General features: G+C 40.7%; 1 protein-coding gene across 4 annotated transcripts in view; it reads right to left on the reverse strand.

Moving 5' to 3' along the window:
- The window catches only part of ARB2A (ARB2 cotranscriptional regulator A), a 607,421-nt gene that overhangs the window by 491,132 nt on the left and 96,941 nt on the right, over nt 1-19,348 (reverse strand). The window lies entirely within an intron of this gene.

Genomic DNA, 19,348 nt, shown 5'->3' on the forward strand with positions numbered 1-19,348 from the left:
TGTTGTCCCATCCAAATATAATAATAACCTATTTGTAGTCATACACTCCAGTTTGGGCAAAAGGCAGTGCTCAGAATAAGAAGCAGAGCCATTAGGTTTTGAACGCAAATTATGCTGAAATGGTTTTCTGTTGGCAAACTGTATTTGCAAAGCGCCTCAGATAACCCACAAGAAGAGACACCAATTTGATTAATGCCTTCAGGGGTATAAAGTCCAATGAATTTGGTAAGTAGACATAAGCAAATATCGTTGGATCCCTCCTTATTAGGCTCCTTAATAGAGCTGACTGAATAGCTGCAGTGGGAACCCGGATACCTGGAGCGCTCCCAATAATCAGGTGTCCGATGCGGCAGCTGCATGTGTCGCAGCTGTGTGACAGTCACAACACATGCATGCCAAGATGTGACCATCCAGGCTGAGAAACACTGGTGAATGAGCTGCTGCGAGTGCAGACTCAGCGACCGGGGATTCTGGCCATTCAGCAGCGACGTGGAACCATGCTTAGCATTCGCAACTTCATCACGTTTCTGAAAATACAACTTTCTCATCTATTAGATCGACACAATTCATACAAACCTCCCTTCTTAATTTCTAATAGGCAAACAAAGACTACAGAGATCTTTAGGTCTTAAACCAGTTGTAAATCTGCTTTTCCAGATTCATGGTGCAATAGTCTCATACTGTTAGCCATTAGGAGTTCTCTTAATTACCTGGTTCCAAACGAGGTGGTTGGCTACATAGAGTGTCAGGTTGAGACAACTTTTAGAGTGCAAGCTCTTTCATCTCTGCAAGGATTTAAATTTTCTCTGTGCAAAGTGCAAGTCAGATCAACGTAAAGTTATGTTTAAGCGTCATGAAAAACAAACAGTCTCAAAATTACTGGGATTTATTGAAGCATTTTTTAGAATTATTAGCAAAAAGTAACGGGTCCGATTAGAAAAAGGAAAAAGTGGCTTTGTCGGGAAGGGGTTAATAAAAAATAAATAAATGGAAACTATTACATGTATATTGATATATGCATATAGGTTTGTCAATGGGGTGTATGGAGCCTGTTTTATGCAGGACGATTAGTAATTTACTAATTTTATAGCCTTAGTTTTTATGGACATAGCAGTACCAAATATGCATATTTTATTTATTTTCTAACGGTGTTGTCCGTGCAGGCTAACTGAATGCAAGTTTTATAGTAGGGATTCATTACAGAAGCGGTAAATACTTATGGCTTAATTTTTTATGTTCGATAATGGAGGTAAAAGGGAAAAAAGGTCATACATGTACCGTATTTTACATGTTTTATTACTTTATTTAACGTTTTAGTTCCACTCTGGGACTTGAACACTGCACCGTTCGATCATTGGTGCAGTACTCTGCTATACACCTACACCTGGCAATTTTCTGTGAACAGCCCAATAGGCCTCGCTGCGGTTTTCGGATAGGAAGATAAAAGATGAGAACATCAAAATTTCAATTATTGCACAATATATAATTTTTTGTGTTCACAAACTATTCAATGCTCTATGAAGAAGCACATTGGCCATGTTGTTCTAACCCATTGACATTACACAATTATCGAGCACAATGTGTCACAATGTGTGTACATTAAACAATGTTTAATGTATTTGTCTATATTTGCCCCGTATTCACATGTAAAGCGCCATGGAATAAATGGCGCTATAAAAATGTATAATAATAATAATAAATGTTCCAATCTTCATGATTATCAGCTCATCTAAATGAAGCCAACATCTGTGCATGATAAAATAAATGCAGATCTACCTTTAACCATTCTTAATACTTTGTACAAAAGGTAACACATAAGGAAAGTCAGTCCCAGAATCCATGTCATCATAAAATGTGAGAGCAGTTTGTCTTACAGCATCCCCCAGCACAGCAGGTGTGATAAATTAGCCATGTGGCGGTGGCTGTTGCCTTCCCGATATTCCACATGACTGGCCACCATCACTCATTGTTAAATGGTTGTAGTTACTTGCGATCTATGGTGTCTTTATTTCACACAGAAACAAATAGAAGCAGTTGAGCTTGTAAAGAGGAGTGTGGGTTTTCACCACGCCATGCCTTTATTTGGTAATAGCTCTGTAACACCAGCGACAACACTACGGAGTTTTGTTGCTTTAGAGATGAACCATGCCAGAGGCTGGTGCAGATTACAGATATTGAAAATGCTTAACACTGTCACCCATCAACTAAACGCTGGGCTGTGTTACGGCGGCCTCCACTTCACCCACACCCCTCGCCCCAGGCAACAGACATGGTAGAGTAGTGGGTCTTCTCCTTTCTTCTAACTGCACCTTTAACCCAATCCCACCTCTACCCTCCCTTATCCTCCCCTCTTTTGAAGTCCACTCTGTCTGCATCTACTCTCCCTGCAACCTCCAAGTGGCCGTCATATACCGACCTCCAGGCCCGGCCAGTGCCTTTATTGACCAATTCTCCACCTCGCTTCTTAACTTTCTCTCTGTCTCTGTTGACATTCCCACCATCATCATGGGTGACTTCAACATCTCCACCGATACTCTTCAGTCAGCCTCCAAACTTCTGTCCCTTACTTCATCTTTTGGATTTACTCAGTGGTCCTCAGCAGCCACGCACACAAAACAGACATACATTAGGCCTGATCTTCACCCGTCTCTGCTCTCTATCCAACTTCACTTCCTCCCCTCTCCCTCTATCCGACCACCATCTGCTCACTTTCTCATCCCTGTCCTCAACGGTCACCCATGTCCAGCAACATGCACACCGCATGAATCTCGGGCACCTAGACACCCACACACACTCTGAATGTATCCTACCACTGGCATCCATATCCTCACTCCACGACACAGACAGTGCCACTGCTTTCTACAATGCCATCAGCTATTGACACGGTTGCCCCACTTGCTCATGGCAGAGTGAGACGTATCAATAGACAACCCTGGCACAATAACACCACTAAAAAGCGGCGGCAAGTGTCCAGGGTTGCGGCATTGGAAGAAAACACATTCACAAGACAACTTCACTGCATTCAAACAGGCAATACTCGCTTTCAAATCTGCTCTCACCTCTGCTAAACAGGCCTACTTCACAACGCTCGTATCTTCCTTATCCTACAACCCAAATAGTTATTCAAAACTTTTAACTCCCTCCTCCACCCCCTCCCCTTCCAACCTCCCTCATCTCTGCTGAGGACTTTGCCGCACGCTTTAAAAATAAGATCGACCAAACAAGGCAAGTGTTCATTGTTCAACCACCACAACCCTTTTGTATACCAGCCCAATGCCCAATCCCCATAACCTACCTGTCCAACATCACTGAAGGGGAGCTTAATTGTCTCCTCTCCAAATTGCACCTCACCACCTGTGCGCTCAACCCCATCCCACTTCCTCCTTAATTTCACAGCTACTCTTATCCAATCCCTAACCAACCAATTCAACCTATCACTAACTTCTGGCACCTTCCCTTCTGCTTTCAAACATGCCAGAATCACGCCTATACTTAAAAAGCCAACCCTCAATCTATCTGCTATGCCCAGCTATCGCCCAATATTGCTGCTTCCATTCGCTTCCAAACTCCTGGAGCAGCACGTCCACGCTAAACTTTCCTTCCACCTCTCATCTAACTTGCTCTTTGACTATCTACAATCTGATTTCCACCTCCATCACTCAACTGAGACAGCCCTGACCAAAATTACTAACGGCCTACTTACAGCCAAAGCTAACAAGACTCTATACTCCTCCTAGACATGTCCTCTGCTTTCGACACAGTTGACCACTGCCTCCTACTACAGATCCTCTCCTCCTTTGACATCAAAGACCTTGCCCTATCCTGGATCTCCTCATACCTTTCCAACCGCACAGTCAGCGTCCCCCACTCCCACACTCCCACACTACCTCCTCATCCCACCCTCTCTCTTTTGGAGTCTCCCAAGGCTCTGTTCTAGGACCCCTACTCTTCTCAATCTATACACTTGGCCTGAGACAACTCAAATTCCCATGGATTTCAGTACCACCTTTATCCTGATGACACTCAGATCTAACTCTTTGACCCAGATGTCATCTCTCTGCTGTCCAGAATCCTGGAGTGTCTCAGCCATATCCTCCTTCTCTCGCTTCCTCAAACTCAGTGTGGACAAATCTGAATTCATCATATTTCCTCCATCTCATAGATCTTCCTTGCCTGACCCATCTATCGCAATTAACGACATCACGCTCTCCCCTGTACCGGAAGTCCGCTGCCTCGGAGTAACCCTTGACTGTGCCCTGTCTCTCAAACCGCACATCTAAGCTCTTTCCATCTCCTGTCGCCTCCAGCTCAAAAATATCTCCAGAATCCATCCTTTCCTCAACTGTCAATCTACTAAAATGCTTGTGCGTGTCTTCATTATCTCCCGCCTCGACTACTGCAACATCCTTTTCTGTGGTCTTCCTCCTAACACCCTTGCACCACTCCAGTCCATCCTAACTGGATGCCCGACTAATTCATCTCTCTCCTCGCTACTCCTCCGCTTCCCCCCACTGCAAATCTCTTCACTGGCTCCCATTCCATCAACGTATCCAGTTCAAATTACTAATACTGACCTACAAAGCCATCCACAACCTGTCTCCTCCATATATCTCTGAACTAATCTCCCGATATCTTCCCTCATGCAATCTCCGATCCTCCCAAGACCTCCTTCTCTCCTCCACACTTATTTGCTCCTCACCCAACCGCCTCCAAGACTTCTCCCGAATATCCACCATCCTCTGAAATTCTTTGTCCCAACACGTCCGACGATCAACCACATTCGGATCCTTCAGATGAAACCTGAAAACCTATCTCTTCAGGAAAGCTTACAGCCTGCACTGACCCCGCTGTCTCCTCATCACTACCGGAGCTACCGCCTCACCAACACCGGAGCTGCTGGAACCCTCAACCTATTGTCTCCTTCCCGACCATCCTGTAGAATGTAAGCCCGCAAGGGCAGGGTCTTCTCCCCTCGGTATCAGTCTGCCATTGTTAGTTTGGTTACTGTAAGTGATATCTGTAATTTGTATCTAACCCCTTCTCATGTACAGCACCATGGAATCAATGGTGTTATATAAATAAATAATAAATAATATCAGGAAAGTGACATCACATTAAAGGGAAACCATCAGCAGGTTTTTGCCATTTAATCTGTAAGCAGCATATTGTAGGGCGCAAGAGCCCGATTACAGGAATGTGTCACTTATTAGGCTGTGTTAAAGTTTCAATAAAAACTCAGTATTTTATCAGCAGGAGATTATCACTAATAATAATAATAATAATAATCTTTATTTTTATATAGCGCTAACATATTCCGCAGCGCTTTATCATCATTGCACACATTATCATCACTGTCCCCGATGGGGCTCACAATCTAGAATCCCTATCAGTATGTCTTTGGATTGTGGGAGGAAACCGGAGTACACGGAGGAAACCCACGCAAACACGGAGAGAACATACAATCTCTTTGCAGATGATGTCCTGGGTGGGATTAGAACCCAGGACCCCAGCGCTGCAAGGCTGCTGTGCTAACCACTACGCCACCGTGCTGCCCACTACAGGACTACATCTCACATGCCAGGAAGTCCGGCTAATCTGTGCAGTCTTACCCCCACTACTGATTGGTAGCGTCCTGTGTACACTGTGAATTGTCAGGAAATTGCTTATCAAGGGTGTTGGGGGGTTATATACAGCTCAAAAGTCTTCGCTATGCAATATCTACAGGGTGGGCCATTTATATGGATACAACTAAATAAAATGGGAATGGTTGGTGATATCTTTCGGTTTGTGGCATATTAGTATATGGGAGGGGGAAACTTTTCAAGATGGGTGGTGACCATGGCAGCCATATTGAAGTCGGCCATTTTGGATCCAATTTTATTTTTTCCAATGGGAAGAGGGTCACGTGAAATCAAACTTATTGAGAATTTCACAAGAAAAACAATGGTGTGCTTGGTTTTAACAACTTTATTCTTTCATGAGTTATTTACAAGTTTCTCTTTGTTTACAGCCATTGACATGTCGCAGAGGTTCACACGTGAGGAGCGGATAGAAATTGTGTTGATGTCTGGTGAATGCAGTACCCGGCTCATTGCAGATGTCAATGCAAGACACCCTACGCAACAAAGTGGTCACCATTTTTATTTGATTTAGGTGTATCCATATAAAGGGCCCACCCCAAAAAGTTTGCATCATCTCTGAACATAATGTTCTGTGTAAACTGAGGGTCCTGTTCCAATTTTTGTATTGCCCATTCTGCAAATTCAGCACGCCGATCTGGGTCATCCTTGTTGAGATGCCGCAGCAGCTGGATTTTTTAAGGCTGCCATTTGTGAGAAGACAATATCCACCGAAGGAATGTTCGACTGATGCCAAATCGGCACACTGAATTTGCAGAAGTAACCACTCTAGTGCTATGCTCGTTGTCAGTGATACGTCAGTTCCTAGCTGAGTAGCTAACCCCTGTCTACGTGTGTATATTGCCTGCTACTATACGATTGCTCTGTGTATGAGCCAGTCTGTTTCCCATTTGAGATTGTCTGTTGAGTCTGCACTTTGTGTTACTCTTGATTCTACTCCGGCTATGTCCCTGACATCCAGTTCGTCTCTTCCCCTGTAACTGCATTGCTCTCTCTGGCTTCTGACTCCCGGTTGCTTCTTACCGCTCTACTTGTGTTACCCGCTTTTACTGCGCTGCCCTCTGGTCTGACCTTTACTGGCTTTACTGACTATTCTCCTGGGTCTGCTGGATCCCATTATCCCTGCTAGGAATTTGGGACATAGCTCCGCCCCCAATCACTCCCCCAGTGATCACGTGTTGCAGGTCCTGATCCTCCTGCAGCACACTTTCATCCGTGTTCACATTCCACCGCAGAAACTCCTCGGGTTTCCCCAGCATGTCTCTGGACACGCGTACAGTGTCTGGTTGTGAGTCTGATAAGGTGTCCATCACAAGACTACCTCAAAAGGCTTAAGCTGAAGGTTTTACAATGGCCCTCACAGTCCCCTGATCTGAGCATCATTGAATATCTGTGGCTAGACCTCAAAATAACAGTGAATGCAAGATGACCCAGGAATCTCACAGAACTGGAAGAATTTTCCAAGAAGGAATGGATGAAAATCCCTCAAACAAGAATTGAAAGATTCTTGGCTGGCTATAAAAATAATTTACAAGCTGTGATACTTGAAAAAAGGGGGTGCTACTAGGTACTAACCATGCAGGGTGACAAAACATTTGCATTTGTCCATTTTTAAAATGTAAAAGATGAAAATATACAGCTCTGGCAAAAATGTAAGCGACCACTGCAAAAATTTTTGTTTTGTCTGATTTTTCTCTTTATAGGTATATTTTTTGAGTAAAATGTAAATTGTTCTTTTATTCTATAAACTACTGGCAACATGTCTCTGAAGTTCAAAGCAATAAACCTAATTTATTTTCTGAAAGTAAGAAATGGTAAAAATAACAAAAAATTGCATTGCTTGCAGACGTCAAATATTGCAAAAAAAAAAAATTTCAACAGTTCTAAAGTTTTAACTTATTAAGAGTTCAGAAATCAATGTTTTGTGGAATAAGTTTGATTTCCCATTTATTTCTCTCTACTCTGACATGATCTAGCATACTAGAGGAAAGAGAAATGGGGTCCCTCGAACCCCCCTGGTACCTTTCGTGTCCCTGGACCCTCCAGCTCTGTCCCCCAGCATCTGCTTGCTGGAAGAAAATGGCGGGCACATGCGCAGTGCGCCCGCTGAAATCTGCCAGCCAGCACCCAGCAACAATAGATTTTTCCTATTAGTTCATTTTTTTTTCACTGTGATAGACCCCATCACAATGCTCAAAAGAAAAAAAAAGCACCGTATTTTTCGGACTATAAGACGCACCGGACTATAAGACACACCCAGGTTTTAGAGGTGGAAAATAGGGAAAAAAATATTTGAAGCAAAAAAGGTGGTAAAATATTTAATAACAAAACATACTATATGTGTTGTTATTATATATAATAGTATGTTATTATGTTGGAAGCTGTGGGTAGAAGATGGAGCTGCGGGACCAGTGTGGTGTCTGTAAAGTACTGTATGAAGATGCTGGAGGGTGAGTATAAGAATGGGGGCACAGAACTTATATTTAAAGCACCACTCCAGCACTGAAAAATAACACTGGAGTGCTGCTTTGAGATCCCATTGGGAGAACTATAACTCCCAGCATGTCCTGAAGAACCTATGGCATGCTGGGAGTTATAGTTCACCACAGAAGTGGCAGAGTGCTTTATTGTGTATTGTAGTGACTAACATTTTAATTGTGGCAGCCAGCCACACTGTGGTGAGGTAAAATGCTGGAGCATCCCATCCCAAGACACCACAGAGCGCTCCTACTGCAGGAATCCAGTGCTGGGGAAACCATGTGTGTCCCTGTTAAGGAGTATTCATTTGCTGCTCCGGACTCATCGCTCAACTGACAGGTGGACTGGGAAGCAGCTAATGAATATTCACTGCACTTTAATGATCGGGACCATGTGGTTTCCCCAGTGCTGATTCCTGAAGCCTGGCAGTGAAGCCTCCAAGTGCAATCCCACTCGCTGCTGCCCCCTCCCCACGTTACATCACTACCATAAGACGCACCCACACTTTCCACTCAAATTTAGAGGGAAAAAAGTGCATCTTATGGTCAGAAAAATACGGTAAATCAAACCCCCCTTTATCACCCCCTTAGTTAGGTAAAAATAATAATATTAAAAAAGTATTTTTTTCCATTAGGGTTCGGGTTGGGGCTAGCATGGTGATGTTGCGGCTAGCGTGGTGTTGGGATTAGGCTTGTGGTGGTGTTGGGGTTAGGGTTGGTATTATGGTTGGGATTAGGATGCGGGGAGTGTTGGGGTTCGGGTTGGTGTTAGAGTTGGGGGGCTCCACTGTTTAGGTACATCAGGGGGTCTTCAAATGCGACATGGCGCCCACCATTGATTCCAGCCAATTTTGCGTTCAAATAGACAGACGGTGCTCCCTACCTTCTGAGCCCTACCATGCGCACAAACAGTGGCTTTCCCCCCACTTACGGGGTATCCGTGTACTCAGGAAAAATTGCACAACAAATTTTGTGGTCCATTTTCTCCTGATACCCTCGTGAAAATAAAGTTTGGGTCTAAAGTAAATTTTTGGTAAAAAAAAAAGTAAAAAGGTTAATTTTTCTCCTTTCACATTGCTTTCGTTCTCATGAAGCACCTGAAGGGTTAATAAACTTCTTGAATGTGGTTTTGAGCACCTTGAGGGGGGTCAGTTTTTAGAATGGTGTCACTTTTGGGTATTTTCTGTCATATTGACCCCCCAAACTCACTTCAAATGTGAAGTGATCCCTAAAAAAACAATGGTTTTGTAAATTTTGTTGGAAAAATGAGAAATCACTGGTCAACCTTTAACCCTTATAACATCCTAACAAAAAAAAAATAATTATGTTTCCAAAATTGTGCTGATGTAAGGTTGACATGTGGGAAATGTTATTTATTAACTAATTTGTGTAACGCGATTCTCTAATCTAAGGGCACAAAAATGAAAAGTTTGAAAATTGCAAAATTTTTGCCAAATTTGTTTAATCAATAAATAAATGCAAGTCATATCTAAGAAATGTTACCACGAATACGAAGTACAATATGTCACAAAAAAACACAGTCTCAGAATCAGTTGAACCCGTTCCAGAGCTATAACCTCAAAGTGACAGTGGTCAGAATTGTAAAAATTGGCTTGGGCACTAAGGGGTAAATTTAAAATAATCTCTGGAGGCAGATTTTCAGTTAGATCAGTGTTTAGCCCATAGATATTAACAGCTCATGTACATGTAGATTTCTCTGGAATAAAACATTGTATCTCACAACTCAATGTATCGCTTCATCCAGCTTCCCATGTCCTCCGTGCCCGTATAGATGGCCTAGGAGGAATGATCCTACTGACACATGCCTTCTAAAAAGAATTTGTATTCAAAGTCACCAAAACAACATTTTAAAGAAAATATGTCACTTACCATACATTTTTAAATCTGGTCAAAATGCTGCTGTTCTCCAGGGATAGTAATTTATTTTTATTCCTGCACCTCTCCTCTTCTGGCTCTCTCTTCCTTCGTTGTAAATCTAGTTTTGTTAGAAAAGGGGGCATGATTCTCAAGAGGATACCCATAGAGAAGAGCGGAAGATTAAGACCCCCTCGGCTAACAAGACTAAGGTGGAAAAATTAAAAAGGAAGTAGGAGCCATATTCCAGGAACAGAGAGGTGTAGGGACAATAAAGGGGATGCATGGGACTTACAGTGGGGAAAAAAAATATTTTGTCAGCCACCAATTGTGCAAGTTCTCCCACTTAAAAAGATGAGAGAGGCCTGTAACTGACATCATAGGTAGACCACAACTATGCGAGTCAAATTTGAGAAAACAAATCCAGAAAATCACCTTGTCCGATTTGGCAAAATTTATTTTGCAAATTATGGTGGAAAATAAGTATTTGGTCATTAACAAAAGTTCATCTCAATATTTTGTTATATATCCTTTTTTGGCAATGATAGAGGTCATATGTTTTCTGTAAGTCTTCACAAGGTTGGCACACACTGTTAGAGGTACGTTGGCCCATTCCTCCATGCAGATCTCCTCTACAGCAGTGATATTTTGGGCCTGTCGCTGGGCAACACGGACTTTCAACTCCCTCTAAAGGTTTTCTATGGGGTTGAGATCTGGAGACTGGCTGGGCCACTTCAGGACCTTCATATGCTTCTTACGAAGCCACTCCTTCATTGCGCTGGCGGGATGCTTGGGATAATCATCATGTTGAAAGACCCATCAACGTTTCATCTTCAATGCCCTTGCTGATGGAAGGAAGTTTGCACTCAAAATCTCATGATACATAGCCCCATTCATTCTTTCTTGTACACTGATCAGTCGTCCTGGTCCCTTTGCAGAGAAACAGCCCCAAAGCATGATGCTGCCACCCCCATGCTTCGCAGTATGTATGGTGTTCTTTGCATGCAACTTAGCATTCTGTCTCCTTCAAACATGAGGAGCTTTGTTTCAACCAAACAGTTCTACTTTGGTTTCATCAGACCATATGACATTCTCCCAATACATTTCTGGATAATCCAAATGCTCTCTAGCAAACTGCAGATGGGCCCGGACATGTACTGGCTTAAGCAGGGGGACACGTCTGGCACTGCAGGATCTGAGTCCCTAGCAGCGTAGTGTGTTACTGATGGTAATGGTGTTACGGTGGTCGCAGCTCTATGCAGGTCATTCATTAGGTCCCCCCGTGTGGTTCTGGGATTTTTGCCCACCGTTCTTGTGATCATTTTGACCCCACAGGGGTGAGATCTTGCGTTGAGCCCCAGATCAAGGGAGATCATCAATGGTCTTGTATGTCTTCCATTTTTTTTTATTATTGCTCCCACAGTTGATTTCATCACTCTAAGTTGCTTGCCTATTGCAGATTCAGTCTTCCCAGCCTGATGCAGGGCCAAAATTTTGTTTCTGGTGTCATTCGGCAGCTCTTTGGCCTTCACCATAGTGGAGTTTGGAGTGTGACTGTTTGAGGATGTGGACAGGTGTCTTTTATACTCATAAGTTCAAACAGGAGCCATTACTACAGGTAATTAGTGGAGGACAGCGGAGCCTCTTAAATAAGAAGTTACAGGTCTGTGAGAGCCAGAAATCTTGCATGTTTTTAGGTGACCAAATACTTATTTTACACCATAATTTGCAAAATAAATCTTGCCAAATCAGACAAGGTGATTTTCTGGATTTGTTTTCTCAGTTTGACTCTCAGGCTACAGTCACACTATCAGTATTTGGTCAGTATTTTACATCAGTATTTGTAAGCTAAAACCAGGAGTGGAACAATCAGAGGAAAAGTATAATAGAAACATATGCACCACTTCTGAATTTATCACCCATTCCTGATTTTGGCTTACAAATACTAATGTAAAATACTGACCAAATACTGATAGTGTGACCGCAGCCTCATAGTTGTGGTCTACCTATGATGTCAATTGCAGGCCTCTCATCTTTTTAGGTGGGAGAACTTGCATAATTGGTGGCTGAATACCCCCCCCCCCCTGTATATTTTAACAACCTGTGTGCAAATAAAAACATAAAAAGTGTGGAGTTTTCTTTTAAAGACAACCTGTCACGTGCTATAAATATGTATTTTTGTAACATGCTCTACTAGCTGCTTTTGTGGATCTTACATGTTTTAATTTGTTTTTTTAAAGCGGTTGTCCGAGACTTATATCGATGGCCTATAGTAGGGGCTTGTGCACACAACTGTACAAATTGGATGAGTGCGATCGGATTTGTTTTATTGCATTGCACACAGACTCATGTTATTTTATGAGGTGGTGCAGATGACCAATTCTCTAAACTGAATGTGTTTGTGAAAAAAAATTGCAGCATGTTGCAATTTAACTCTGAAATTGGATGAGACTCCCCCATTCAAGTGTATGGGTGAGAAAAAAGAAAAAGGATATAACAGTATAGGATCCTATTTTTACAGATACATTGCAATTCTGTAACATAGGAAACTTGTAAATGATTAATAACGGTTGCTGTAAAAAAAAAAAAATTGGATTGTATACGGACAGCACATGGATGACAAGTGAGTACTAAATCGTACCACGTTTCTGGATGAAAATGTCACACATTTGTTCTACTGTCGTGTGACCCTAGTAACTTCATACTATACTTTTAGTCCGGGTTCACTGCTGTTCTCACCTATTTGGACAAGTTCACACAAAGCAGTATTAACATGGCAAGAAATTGACGTATGTGATTACATCATGACAACTTTTATTGTAATCAATAACTTGAATCAATAATCAAAATAAATGCCAAATATGACTTGATCTAGAAATAATAAATAGGTAGAGGCTACGAAGTAATTTTTTTTTTATTAGATTGAATCTGCCATCTAAATCTTGGCTGATTCAGAATTTTTTTTTTTGGGTGGGGGTGGGGAGTGATTGGCTTAACTACATATCTGTATTTTTTTCTTATGCAAAAATGTAATAGACAGAAAGCTGCAGTAGTGGGCGATAATGAAAATGCAACACCATTTATTAATTTTAAAGACTTATAAACTGCCCTAGAGACTCCTCGAAGGGGAAGAACATGTCTGAATTTCACCATTCAGTGCCACAGGCAGTAAGTGAGAGAAACTAAACAAGTACATCCCACAGGGAGAAGAAACGCCTGCAGCTGCTAATGACCTTACATACTTTGCAGAAGAATTTTTGATGTTGTAATTTGTTAATATTGTTTAAGACAAATCCTGTTTTAGTTTGTTCAGTAGTCAAGTACCTGATGTTTTCATGACTGCGATCAAAATACTTTAGTCATGCCTCAATAACACATTTGAAAACAAATTATCTATATAAAAAGTCAACATGCCATCAAAAAAAAAATTGACATGTCATTGCGGCCTTCAAGAAGTTTTCATTGATGGGGAATCAGTTGCAGAACTAGAGCAATGGGGCAGAAGCTCGAAGAGACGGCACAGCTGACCCAATATAAGGTCTCAAAGTCCATCTTTTTAAGTACAGTTACTTACTAATTAAGACTCCCATACTTTAGACTTGGGCAGTACATTGTATTTGCTTATCTGTGATAACTGGGAAGCTCCAGTCCAAATCCCAATGTGTCTACCATCATCTACTTTCATTTCTGCAATCAGGTGACAAACTTTGAATTAAAGGGGTTGACAACAACTTTGGTATTGTTGACCTATCAATAGGCGGTCGTTCGAAGTGTCAAACCATCATAAACGTGAAAACCCATCCTAAGCGGTCATTAGTTATGGCGGTGGAGGGATGTAAGCATTGTATGGAGGAACAGCTCCGTATATCGTTTATTAGTCTGTTGCCGAAAATAGCAACTCCTCTTGTATTCCTGATCCGAAATTAAAGCCTAGTGTAAGCCTATGAGGCTGAGACATCAGGTCAGGAGACCCTTGGTCAGGTTAAGCATTGGGGCCCAAACACAGATGTAAAATGCAGTTGTGTTAATACAACATAAAGCGGATATTTATAAAAATCAATTAAAAACAAAAAAACATTTTTAAATCAATTTAAAAAAAAAAAAAAAAAACTTCAAAAAGGGGGAAAAAAATAGGTAAAAATAAGAAAATCATAACTACTAGATCCAGCTTCTAGTAAGTAGGCAACGATCCGTGAGGTAAGGACTATACTGTACATACGATTTTAGTAATGCAAAATGGCTTCAGGCAGCAGAAAGTTGATGCATTATCTAAGTAGCCTGTTTACACAATGCGGAAAATCTCTGCTGTGTATTTGCAAACAAACAAAGTTGTGATGTGTTAGTTGTAAATTTTTGTTTCGGATTTTATTGCGGCTTTCGCCCTACTCCTTTTACTAAGCATTGAAAGAGATGAAAATCGCAAGGAAAATCTGCATAATTTTGAGATTTTAAATCACATTTTTTTCTGCTACAAGCGATTTTGAAAAACCCATTTACTTGTATTGTACTCTACATTGCCGTTGATTTGCGGTGCGGAATTCACAATGCAAATCTGTGACAATCACCAAATTATGAAGAATTTAGGACGGAGGACATGGTTTACAAAATGTGAAGAAGGACGCGCCTGTCACTTTATAATAGATATTATCCTCCTAATCATCACCTAGTCAGAGAAGATTCTGGGAGGACGCCGGATGCAGTCTTAGTTTTGAAATAAATCCTCGTACAAGTTAACTTTTTCATCTTTATTAATTTTAACGTTTCTTAACGTCTATTGATATTCCGGTCAGATACAAACCCCATGGCTTTTGACATACTTTAAAAAAAAACACAAAAAAAAAACCCCACACCTCTTTCTCCAGAAGTTCCCTGGAGTCCCAGCAAGGCATCCAGCACAGTGAATGGAACATCAGATGTGTGTAATGGAGAAACGTTAAGTCCGTTTTAGCCTGGCAGAAACTTATTTTTTTGTGGATGAGATGGGTTTAATTATTTATGCTCATTTCATTTTTAACACCTATATTTGAAGTAGATATTACAAGATAGATCGGCATAAATGTTGGATAAGGTGTGTAGGACTTATTTAAAGATTGCCGTGTGCTCTTGCTGCAAAGCTTCGTGACCTCCTCAACCGTGATGCGCTTTTTTTTTTTCTTTTTCTCGCCTTCAGCTTTCCAGCTACAATATATTCCCGAATATTCCCTGACGTGCTCATGCAACCAGATAGCAAAGAAGAGATGCTGAAAAATCCAAGAGCACGATCACAGGCAGATTTTTTGGCCTCCTTCGCCTTCATCCTGCATAAGGAGAGGAGCTTACACTTCAAATGAGTAATTGGATTTTCAGAACTGCAAGTGGGCTTTCTGTGCCTGTTCAGTCAAGACGGGGCCACGAGGTAATGATACATCTGCCACGATGCAACAACCTGGCACGTCTACTGTCAAGAGTTGAAATCATAAAGGAATAAGCTGTCGTTAACAGCCTCTTGCCGAACACTGGAGCTGTCAGACTATTGTTTTCCCTCTCCGGTATGGGGGGTGGTGTGGGCTAACAAAACCTGTCAGCTCTGGAAAAATAAGCTTTTAACCTCTGATTTCTCCACTTCTTTATTTTTATTACTTCAGCCTCCTTCCGTGGGTCTTACCGTACAAAGCTTATAATTCCACATCGTCAATTAACGGCGCTGATAACAATGGAAGCAAGATGTGAAAATATAAAGCTTCATAAATGGCTTCCATCCTTAAGGAGCATTAGGACAAAAATTATTATAATTCTTCAACAGCTTAAACAGTATTTACCAAGAAGAAATTATACCTTTCCTTAACTTGATTTTACACAAATGATAATTTTTTTTTTTTTTGCGATACAGTGGAAAATGTATATAATTAAAATTTCTGCCTGCACAGCCAAAGCTAAGGGTTCCTGACCTATCCAACGCAGAATTTCAATTAGATTGATTGTTAATAATAACGTGACTGAAGCAGTTTAGAATAACTATACTTTGCAGACATATCCATTTTTTTTTATTTGGTGTGAAGATAGTTCACTACAAAAAAACAAAAAAATATAAACAAAAAAATACAAAATTTTTTTTTTTAAGTTTTGAGAAATTTAAAGTCAAACCTTGCACTCCCCCAAAAATAAAGAAATATAGCTCATTTCAAATGTATATCTTCCCCTGGGTAAATATTTATGAACATTGATGAGGTTGGTTTCTAAACTTTAAGCAAGCCCCAGTGCGCGCTCTAAATGCACAAGGCGTTCCCCTGAAGTTTGCCATAAATTGTAAAATCTAGCAGAGTTTATAAATGAAAGCCAAACATTTGGGACTGATGGGACAACCCCTTACAATATGCTGTATATGGAAGAATAAAAGTCATGGGACAATCACAGGGACAGACCGCTATTACCAGAACATTGTGCTACTGGAAACTGGGAATCCCAGTATGGAGGACCTGGCTCAGCAATTTATTACCGACTCTCCAGCACTAAGCAGCATGTCATACTCCCAGCTAGCAAATAACATTTTAGAAACAAGTCAACAAAAAGATGACTGTTCAAATCAAGCACAAGTTGCAAAATTATTATTATTATTACTTACACCCTTCCTCTGACTCGTGAAAAGCCTTAGCTGTCAATCAAGTAAAAGAAGGTCAGCAACAGAATTAACCCCTTAATGACCGCCAATACGTCTTTTAACTGACCTGACATATAAGAGAATAGCCTCCCCATACAGATGACAATCCAGCATCTGTCGGTTGTACACTATAGCTGACAACTTGCTGTATCAGCCACGATCAGTATTTGCACCATATAAATATGTTTAACCCCTTAGATGCTGCTGTCAATAGTGACTACATCATTATAAATGGTTAACAGAGTGTGGGGGCTTCTTATTTGTCACAATTGGTGCCCTCAGATCATGATTTTGTTGTCCTGATGTTTGCCATGGCAATTCATGACCAAATAGTGGCCTTAGAGTCTGACGGCTGTAGTAATCTGTTTAGAAGTTAGCAACACTTAGGTGGTAAAAATACACATTTTCATTTATGTCATACCACTTTGCATTAATTCCTGTAAAGCACCTGAAGGGTTAATAAACTACCTGACAGCAGTTTTCAATATGTCAGGGGGTGCCGTTTTTAAAATGGTATCACGTTTGTGGGTTTCCCAATATATGGGACCCCTAAAGTCACCTCAAACATGGATAAGTCCCTAAAAAAATAAATTTTGTAAATTTCTTTGAAAAAATTAAAAATTGCTGCTACATTTTTAAACCTCCTAAAATGCTAACAAAATAAAATAACATTTTACAAATGGTGCTGATGTAAAGCAGACATGTGAGAAATGTTATTTATTAATGTTTTGTTGTATTATGACTATCTGCATTAAAGGGATAATCATTCAAATTTAGAAAATTGCTAATTTTTTAACATTTTTCTCAAATTTTTGATATTTTTTATAAATAAACACAAAAAATGTTGAACAAAATCTACCATTATCATAAAGTATAATGTGTCACGAAAAAACAATCTCAAAATCACTGGGATTTGTTGAAGCGTTGCAGAGTTATTACCACATAAAGTGACACTGGTCAGATTTCAAAAACTTGGCTCGGTCACTAAGGGGTTAAATCAAATAGATGGGAAGATGCACTGAACTCTTTAGCCACTCCAAGGGCATGCCGAATTTCTGTGTTTGGTTTGAACAGTCATTTTGGGCTGACAGACTCCCTTTATTGTACACATTATTGATTTGTTTCATAAAAGTCTATATAATTTGTAAAATGTATGAACATCATAGAAAAGGGTTCTAACTTTAAGAGAAATTGAGCAGTCTATTTACTGTCCCTTCTTCAATATAGCCCCCATGTAACATTTGCCCCTAGCTGGTCAGGACTCTCAACTGCTTGAAGGGGATTAAAGGAGTGAAGGCTGCCAAACTTAGCTTAAAAATTAAAGAGGTACTCCATGGAGATAAAAATGCATTTTAGTCTACATTTTAGAATAAGAATATGGTAATAATAATAATAAATAATAATAATAACAACTATAAAGGCTCATACCCCTTTACCTGTTTTTATATGTAATTGTATGATTTTACTACTTCCCACTGTGACCTCACATCACAGCTCTGCTGCTCCTCACAGTGCCCCTTCCTTCTGAGATGTTATTCCAGAGACCCATCCTGCTGCTTATGCAAGCCTGCCCTCTTATCAAGGTTTACCAATCTCATTCCGAACCGTGTTTGTCCACGTGTAATCCCATGCACATGGCTGCGACTTTTATAGCTATGGAAATTTGATATTTTGGAATAAAAGGTTTTATTTTACTGAAGATTCGGATACTGGATCTTTCTCTCTTTCTTGGCTCTTTCTTGCGGCACTACAGGCATCTGTGGCTTGGACTTCTAGAGTAATGAGCTGACTTTTCCTTGTTTATATATGACGTTGTAATGTCTGATTCAGTACTTAAATTCAAGAAGTGTCTGGATGTCTTTCTTGAAAAATTTAATATTACTGGTTCTGAATACCAAATTCTGTGATGGGACGTTGATCCAGGGAATTAGTCTGATTGCTTTATGGAATCATTTTTCCCCCTAACATGGAGCTTTTAGTGTCTGCACCATGCAGTTTTTGACTTTCTCTGGTTCAACATATTGGACTATAGATCGAACTCTGTGAAATTAAAGGGAATCTGTCACCATATTTGACCTATCTAAACTATTAAAATGGGCAAACAGGTTATAGGCTGCTGATTAGAGTGCTACCTGTATGTCTTATATCAGATGCCTTGTTGCTGAGAAATCGTCTTTTATCACTTTATATAAAATTATCTCTTCCAGGCTCTGGGGAGGATGGTGCCTGGAAGATATCTCTGCCCCCAGAGCTTTTTTTTTTTTTTTTTACATGAAGGAGAGTTACCAGTGTGAGACAAGTAACTAACACAGATCAAGAGATATTAAATTTATCTTCTTCCAAACACAATTTTCTTCTCTATGATGTATTGTACCAATATTGTAACCCTGTCTGCCTGTGAGCTGGAAGCTGAGAGGAACCTGCAGATGTGTCAGGTATAATCACACACAGCTCTGCAGTGAGATCAGGAGGGCAGAGAGCGGCCATCACACTTCACATTGGTAACTCCCCTTTATATTTATAACAAGCTCTGGAGGCAGAATTATACCCAAGCACCATCCACCCTGGAGCCTGGAAGAGGTCATTTATATAAAGTGATGAAAGAGGATTTCTCAGCAACAACACATCTGATATGAGACACACAGTTAGGACGGTTTTCAGCAGTCTATAACCTGTATGCCCATGTTAATAGTTTAGACAGGTCAAATGTGGTGACAGAT

This window comes from Ranitomeya imitator, chromosome 1 (genome assembly GCF_032444005.1).
Source record: "Ranitomeya imitator isolate aRanImi1 chromosome 1, aRanImi1.pri, whole genome shotgun sequence".
Classification (NCBI taxonomy): Eukaryota; Metazoa; Chordata; class Amphibia; order Anura; family Dendrobatidae; genus Ranitomeya; species Ranitomeya imitator.